The sequence below is a fragment of the Haliotis cracherodii genome, unplaced genomic scaffold, assembly GCF_022045235.1.
Source record: "Haliotis cracherodii isolate W230 unplaced genomic scaffold, xgHalCrac1.p SCAF_12, whole genome shotgun sequence".
NCBI lineage: Eukaryota > Metazoa > Mollusca > Gastropoda > Lepetellida > Haliotidae > Haliotis > Haliotis cracherodii.
This window is the reverse complement of record NW_027266267.1, coordinates 27,699,961-27,708,840: the sequence shown is the minus strand read 5'-3', so window position 1 is coordinate 27,708,840 and position 8,880 is coordinate 27,699,961. Positions and strand designations below refer to the sequence as shown.

The following is an 8,880-nucleotide window of genomic DNA, read 5'->3' as shown; positions in this document are numbered from 1 at the left end:
ACATTCGGAAATAAATGATTCGGGGCAAATAACATATTGGTTCTCCCATATATATCCAAATCCAAGGCTGTATAAAAGAGTTTTGACTTTTGTAGCCCAATTAGTTTTACCATGTTTGGCTAGCTGAAATAACATATCATAACTTTTCTTAGGATATCGTGAATTTGGGAGGGACATAAGTTTACACCAATATTTAATACAGCGTTTATACGCAGAAATGTACAGTGGGTATCTTCCACACTCTCCTCGCACAACATGATTTGGAGTAGACGTTTTAACACCTAGCAGACGTTTACAAGCAAGAACATGGGTACTTTCTATTTCTTTACAGTTTTCAAAACTCCACATTTCAGCCCCATATAACATAATTGGAGCAATTTTAGTATCGAATATTTTAAAAAATAGTTTCAGTGGAATAGGTTTAAGTGATGAAAGGGATTTTAGAACCGAGAACAATACCCGTTTAGCCTGTAATGAAGCATTGTAAGTATGTTTCGACCATGCTGAAATCTTTGAAAATACAACTCCCAAATATTTGTACGATGATACACATTCCAACTGACAACCACTGAAATACCATTTCTCAGATCTAGAAAGTACTCCACCATTCTTAAAAAACTACTATTTTCGACTTATAAGATATAAGAATTACATCATCAGCAAAGAGTAGCAGGAATAGTTGAATTATGTCTGGATGGAGCAGAATTCCGGGTTCACAGTTAGCCTCAATTTCAACAGCTAGATCATTGATAAACAATGAAAACAAAAACGGGCTCAGTACACAGCCTTGACGGACACACAAGTCACAATCGAATACATCTGAGAAGCTATTGTTAAACGTTACACAGGAACGAACAGTCGTATATATGGATTGAATACATTTAAACATTTTAGGTGACACACCACTGTTATTCAAAACTATCCATACTTTGATCTGTTTATAGAATCGAACGCTTTGCAGAAGTCTACAAATAAAGCATATAGTTTACCTCGCTTCTTCCCCAGATAACGCTGTATAACTGACTGTAAAATAAACATATTATCAATTGTGGAATAGCCACAACGAAATCCTGCTTGCGACTCAACAACTTTATCATAGGCATCACACCAAGACTGCAACCTTCTATTTGGAACAGAAACATATAACTTGCTAAAAATACTTAATACTGTAATCCCTCGGTAGTTATCGGGTGTATTAGTATCCCCTTTCTTGTGTAATGGTACAATTTGGCCAGTCGACCAGGAAATCGGAAAATATGCGGAATCAAACATGACGTTAAACAGACAGGTAATATAAGGAACTAACACGTCGCATGCGTATTTGAACATTTCAGCAATAAGCTTTTCACTACGGCAGCTTTGCCTGTTTTCAATTTGTTAATTGCCTCAATTACCTCCAGCTGTTTAATTGGCGAGTCTAAGATAGATTGAGTTAAGTCATCAAAATTGTTATCTGGTACAGTGTTATCTTCATCCCCCATTTCTGAATCGAACAACCCCTTAAAATGTGAAAACCATGCTCAATATTTATATTTGGCTTAGGACGGACAGTGGTAGCAGACAAACGTTTCAAATTTGCCCAAAATATGTTACTGTTATCCAAGTTAGTCAAAATGGTACTCTGTACATTGTCTTGATATAACTTTTTTTTTTCACGGATAACATGTGTATAAGTATTTCTTGCCTTGATATAATTACAAAGTGATGACGAATCTTTTAGTGATCGGAAAACCTTAAGAAGCCTATATCTTTCACAGCGGTGGTATTCACACTCCTTATCGAACCATGGCTGTTTACTTCTAGAAATATAAGAAGGGCGTTTCATACATTTCGCAGCGGTACATAAAACATCTGAAAATACCTCAACTGCTTTATCAATTTTACCTGAAGCGATAAAATCTGAACACTTGTCAAGCATTGAAATAGAATTTGTAGACAGTAAACTGTCTCTAAAAGTTTGAGTTTTGTCCTCGTTCCACACAAAGAGGTAGCTGTCCCCTGGGTCTCGTGCAACACGCTCACGGTCTCTCGATCCAGCATTGGCACGTGCGTGAAATGAACATGTAACTGGCATATGGGTCGACTCTGTTCTATTTGCAATGTCAAACTGTTTGCACAACATAAACAATGGAGGGGATGCAACAATATAGTCGATTACGCTTTTGCCATTCTGGCTGATGAAGGTATAGTCACCTTTAGCCGCGTCTGATCCACATCGGCCATTGAAAATGCACAAATTCAAGGCACTACATACGTTTAGTAATATCTTACCAAGGCGAATAACAGTAGTATCACAAGAGAAACGTTTGGTGATCACATTGCCATAAATATCAGATGGTTCCAGAATGCCAAGCCTTTCAGCAATATCACTCTCTGCGGCATCGGGCTCATTACCGGTTCGGGAGTTAAAGTCACCTCGAAGCATGATAAACATATCACCATATTTTTGTATAACATCTAACAAGGATTCAAATAATAAACTTATTCCACATTTTGTTGATTTACCCCTGTACCAAGTTGACCCATCAGGACTGACATAAACACAAGCTACCAATACATCTTTTTCTAGCTTAAATACCGATTTATCCAAAATGACATATATCACATTCTGTCCAATAATGTGACCTTTGACATAATTGACTAGAGACTTTCTAATAAGTACTACAATCCCCCCTGATAATCAAAAGATGACAATCTCTCTGCAGACAAAACATATGGCTGGTAAACATATGGCCTATCTGAATGCTGTTGGTAATCCTTAACTACAAGGGCACCATTCTTGTAGTAGCCTTGCTTCTTGTTACGTCTCAAATCCTGGAGTACTTTCCTCTGGTGTGTGGTGAGATCACTGCCTATACCATATCCACTCTCCTTCAGTTTATCGCGCAGACCTATTGCTCTATTGCAGTCCATAGAATTGAATGGAACTATAATAGGTCTCGGGCGATTAGACTTTGCATAGCCAATCCTATGGGCGTTCACAATGCCAGTTGCTGAAAATGGAGTACCATCATTATGGGTGTTCAGTGTTTCGCAAATAACTTCCTTTATGTTCATTTTATTTTCATCAGGTTTCTCTGCGACACCATACAGCAGTATATTCTGCTTCCGGCTGTACTGTTCTAGTTTATCCACAGTATTCTCAAGGTTGTCAATCTTATTGGTAACATAACTATATGCTGACCTGTCTAAAGTAGAACTATGCTCCTCAACACAAGCGACACGTTCAGATAATGCATCTATGTCCAGCCGTAGTATTTCCTGTTGGCTTTTCATATCTGCTATTTCTAGTTTCAGTTCATCCACGGACTGATTCAATTTACGTGTGTCAGACTTTATATCACGGATATCCCTAGAAAGTTCACACTTCATTGCCCGAAGCTCTTGTAAAATCTCATCTTTACATATTTGGAAGTCAACCTTGGGGGGCCCCGGGTTTAATTCCACATCCCCTGAGAGAGGCAAACGATTATGTTGATGAATGATTGTAACACTCACCATAGTCATTGTGTAAAGGACCAGACATGTTGCCATGAGCCGCTAGCACATCTTTGTAAACGGTGTCCATTTCGTACTGGGGTTGTAATCGCCAATATGGCCGACCTGTCTCGTACCTCGAGGGTGGGTGAAAGTGCCGATTCGCACTCTCCAGACTTCAATACATATACCCATCGTGAGTCAGGAGCGTCTTGGGTATGTTAGAAACCAATATGTCCTCACCAGATGTTGATGGTGGCCTTTGGTTTAACTTAAATTACAAAATGCGACGGACCCAAGTTTTGACCAACCGCCCTGTCCAAGGGAGGTGTTGAACAACAAACAAACACCAAGACATATCCGACAGTTCGCATGTGTCTCGCGCAGTAGCTGTCATTCCTGATTTTGACACTATATATACTATCATGGCTTCATTGTCGTTCGGCTTGTTTTCTCAGGCTCGATTAAATAAGATGCACGAGTTTTGAAGTCATGTCTACCGATTTTCGTTTGTTTCTGCTGGACGTACTTGGCGATGCTTTTAGCCCCGACTCTGAACCCGTTGCATCCTTCATGTCCGCCTCCACTTTACTGTACTGGAGAAACGTATGATTGGAAAGAGGTCTCCAAGTCCCGAAACTGGGTCTTAGGAACAGAAAACAATATTACACCTATATTCCACTGCTGTTATATAGGCTTGCTGACTTGTATCCAATTTGCTCATTATGTAAACCACTGGACTGTCTGGTCCAGACTCGATAATTTACTGAACGGCGGCATACAGCTGGAAGATATTGCTGCGTGCGGCGTTAAACAACAAACAAACCAATATCGCATTCAAAGACCATATTCGCAAAAGCGGCGACAGGGAGTTTGGCACCAATATCCGTGCAATGCTTTGGTAACAGATAAATGAACAATTGCGACACATTGACGGGACCATTATTGCAGTAGTATTGCGATTGTTTTATGAAAACCTTGTTAGATCATTTGCTTGATGCCAAAGTCTGTTCCGCCCATCATTCCCTTGTATTAGTTCAGTAGTTATGGACCCACAAACATCACAGGTAATTAAAAAGCACTACAGGGATGACGTTCTTCAGCCTGTGAGGTTGTCATTCCTTCGCCAACAGCAACAAGGAACACTTTTGCAGCACGATAATGCTAGGCCGCACACTGCTAGGGTCGTCCATGATGTCTTATATTACCTCCGCACAACGCAGCCTTTCTTCCATGGGAAGCTCTCTCACCTGTCTTTGACCCCAGTGAACACCTGTGAGATCATCCCGAACGTCAGATCAGGAGGCGTCTGAATTCGCCACAGAACCGTCATCATCTGGAAGCAGCACAAAGGGGCGAGTTGCAGCGTATTCCTAATGACGTCATCAGGCGGCTCAAGTCATCAGACGGCGAGTCTAGGTGTGCTTTTGTGGTCGTTGTGGTCGTATTGGCTGCTGAGAATGTCTGCCACATGTGAGTGAGTATGGTTTTACGCCACTTTTAGCAATATTCCAGCAATATCACGGCGAGGATCCAGAAATGGGCTTTACACATTGTACCCATGTGGAGAATCGAACCCGGCTCTTCGACGTGACGAGTGAACGCTTTAACCACTAGGCTGCCCCACTTTCTGTACGTGAACCACCTCAAACTGATCATGACAATACCGGATTCACCCGTGAATTGATCTTCAGCAACCGATGCTTGTCGTAAGAGGCGACTAACGGGATCAGGTGGTCAGGCTCGCTGTCTTGGTTGATGCATGTCATCGTATCCCAATTACGTAGACCGATGCTCATGATGTCAATCACTTGATTGTCTGGTCCAGCCTCGAATATTTACAGACCGCCAACATACAGCTGGGATACTGCTGAGTGCGGCGTTCAACAACAAACAAACAAACAAACAATCACCAAGATGATACCCAAATCAATAGATATCCATCGAAGAACCATTTCTTGTTTTGATTCACTGTTAGCTACAATCAAACAAGGGTGTGTATGGCAGTATTTATGGTGCTCGTACGGGGTGACGTAATTTGCTGAACTTCCCCAGTCGCCGTTTTATTTGATACAGTCGGGATATGAACAGATTTAATAAATAAACTTTTATTTCGTTCTCAATGAAATACACATTTGCGTGTGACACTTTGGGTGAGTGAGTATGGTTTTACGCCGCTTTTAGCAATATTCCAGCAATATCACGGCGGGGGACACGAGAAATGAGCTTCACGCAAGGTACCAATGTTGGGAATGGAACCTTGGTCTTCGGCGTGACGAGCAAACGGTTTAACCACTAGGCTAGCCGACCGCCCCTCTTGGAAATGGAATGACGCAAACATGTCAAGGAAATTTATTAAGCAACTAGACCTACCACACACAGAAAAAAAGTAGTTTTAAATTAAATTTGGGGCAATCGTGATACGTCAGGATAAACGGACTTGATACACCTTCGGCGTATTGTGTTACCAATATAAACATGTCCTGCAATGTATTAAAACGATACTCACAAGAACATCGCGATGCATTGTACACCCGGTGAACCGTTTCATTCAAACAGACATCCCACACGGGGCGAGTAAACATCTATGTAGATTTTTAACTTTAATGTGACGTTTACCTGTTACAGAACAACGGTAAATGAAACGGACATAACATATTTACACAAACCCTTCACAACAGTTTCCAGATGGTTTCCACCATTCCCCCAGGTTGTGGGAGTGCGGCTACGTCAAGTGCAGTCCCATGTATCTGAATCAGCGTTGTATTTCAATAATATTGTTCATTTTAAACCCTGAAGTGATGAGTCCCTCCGAAGTCCCACCGCGTTATTTATGGGAAATACTCCTTTTCTCTTCTTTGGGGTTGTTGTCATATTCTTTTCCACTTCAAGATTTTCTGCCAAAATAATAGATTCTAGGTTTTTTTGGAAAAAGATGAATCACCATATATAGAGTTTCAACGTTATTTAAGAAATGACTTCAATATTATTTTGCGTTTATGGAAGTATGAACACCGGCGTTTTCACTATGAATCCATTCGCTAGCGTCCTAGCAACCTAGGCCTGTCCGTGAGCGTCAAAATGGATCAAGTGGTCTGGCACGGTGACTTGGAGATTGGTTGTTGGACGACTCGTACATGGATGGCGGGTGACGTTGATCATACAACGTCAGTCACTGGTTTGAGTGTCCCACTTTACAGGCCGGTATCTAGATTAACGTTGTCAAGATTAACGTTGTCTAGATTAACGTTGTCAAGATTAGTTGTCTAGATTAACGCCTCTAAAATATGTAATGTTGATAGAAACTAGCAACTACATTTAAACTGAAAAGGAGCTCCAGTGAGATGGAAGATTCAGAACCTGAACCTTTGGAAAACTTAGGCTAGCTTCCTTTATGACTTTAAATTAGCATTACAGTAAGGGCTGGGCGGAAGGGTTTGTTTGTTTTATAACGCCAAACTCAGCAATATCCCAAAATATGACGAAAGGTCAGGCTCGCTGACTTGATTGATGCATGTGCTCGTATCCAATTGCGTTGGTCGATGCTCATGATGTCAATCACCGGATTATTTTCATACCGTGGCCATACAGCTGGAATATTGCTTGCCTAAGGGGCGACTAACGGGATCGGGTGCTCAGGCTCACTGCATTGGAAATGTAAGAAATTTTTATTTGGAGTATGTAGCTTATAGAGGTTACCACGCGAGTGTGTTTCGGGATGGTAAATATCCTGCATTAGGAATACATAGTGTTTATTCCTAATATACAGGATATTTACCGCGATAACCTCTTTATCACAGGGTAAGTGATGTGTCAGTCGGACAGTGAAAGTAGCCGATATATAACTGAAATCTGTTTCTTATACAGTTACGAAGCAACATTTGTTTTTACTTGCCTTTCGCGGCAATCCTTCGGTCTGTCCGCTAGAGTAACTGCCCTTTGTCAAAGGGGAGCTACTCTAATCCTAGTCTATGAGACGTCATAGACTGGTTGATTGGAAAGCGGAACAAGTGCAGCGACACCAAGCGGAGGATCCGGGAACCAGTCTATGAGACGTCCACGTTAATATCAGACGTTGTTGACAGTCGGCCTGTCCTGTCAGAACGTTAAGAAGTGCAATCAGATGTACACACAGCGACAAAACGAAACAAGGTAACAATTCAAACATATTTCGGCCAAATCAAACTATTTTGATTTGTGGAAAAGGTATCAAGCCACAGAGGTCTACAAGCACAGATATGGCTACTGATCCCGCTTGGCTAGGCCTAGTGCCCTCGCAAAATTGTTTCGAAATGTATATCTCAAAACTTGCCAAAACTTATAAAATGCATTAGCTACGTTACAGTTAGACACTGATTTTCAGTATATTAGACTGTTCTTTTGATAATGATAGCAATTATCCCTGTAGTTTATCCAGATTCCTGATGGTTAATTCTGACTCGATCGTCGAATGACGAGGGCGACGCCATGTTTGTTTATAAACAGTGAAAGTAGTCCCTACTTGACCTTTGATATTTGCATCTCTATCCGCATATGACCCCAACGGATATCGTTTTTATCTGTTGGCTTTATATCCTGTCGAGAAACCTACCCATTATATATGAAAAAATAAAAATGGTTTCTTATAATGATGCTTTGGTTCGTCTCCTAATTGCGTAGGTCGATGCTCCTGATGTCAGTCACTGGATTGTCTGGTCCAGACTCAATTATTTACAGACCGCTGTAATAGAGCTGGAGTCCGGCTTCAAAGAACAAACAAACAAACAATATTGTTTCAACTGTTTACCTGTGGCCGTTATATGACTTTTTAGTTGTGGCCGTTTTGATTTTGTGTGTGTGGCCTTTTTGACGTTTGAGCATTGAGGCCGTTCTGACACGAGGCCGCGTTGACTACAACGTTTTTTCACGGCTATCGTATTGTACATCAAACTGGCTAGACTGGCTAGATCGAATGATGTTACAAAAAAAAGAAAAATATATTACTATTTTTCATGATATACTTTAACATGGTTTCCAAATATCGTTGGATGTTTCTGAAGAGCATGTTGTGCATCCATACGCCAATGTCACCTCTCTTTTTGAGAAACTATTTTACTCCGCGATTTAGCTGGTTGTTTTATGGCTGTCAGTGTAAACATGAAATCACACGTACTAAATATAATTGTGTTTAGATCTCTGCCTACATCCTTTGAGGTAAGAAATTGTGATATTCTTTTAATACAGTTTGGCCCTCACTCTATGAAGGTTCATACACCAATGAACTCACACAAAGTGAAGGTCAAATTGCGAGGAAAATGAGCTGTCAAGAAATGTTAATGGTTTGCAAACTAAATCAAACTAAGTTATTCCCCTTGGTCTTTAACTGTGTCACAAGCTCCTTCCCAGCGCATGACACCTTCGGCT

At 40.9% G+C, this 8,880-nt stretch overlaps 1 pseudogene; it reads right to left on the bottom strand.

Moving 5' to 3' along the window:
* Positions 1 to 2,661: 2,661 nt before the first annotated feature.
* Positions 2,662 to 3,672, bottom strand: LOC139457257 (uncharacterized; annotated as a pseudogene).
* Between the last annotated feature and the right edge of the window lie 5,208 nt (positions 3,673 to 8,880).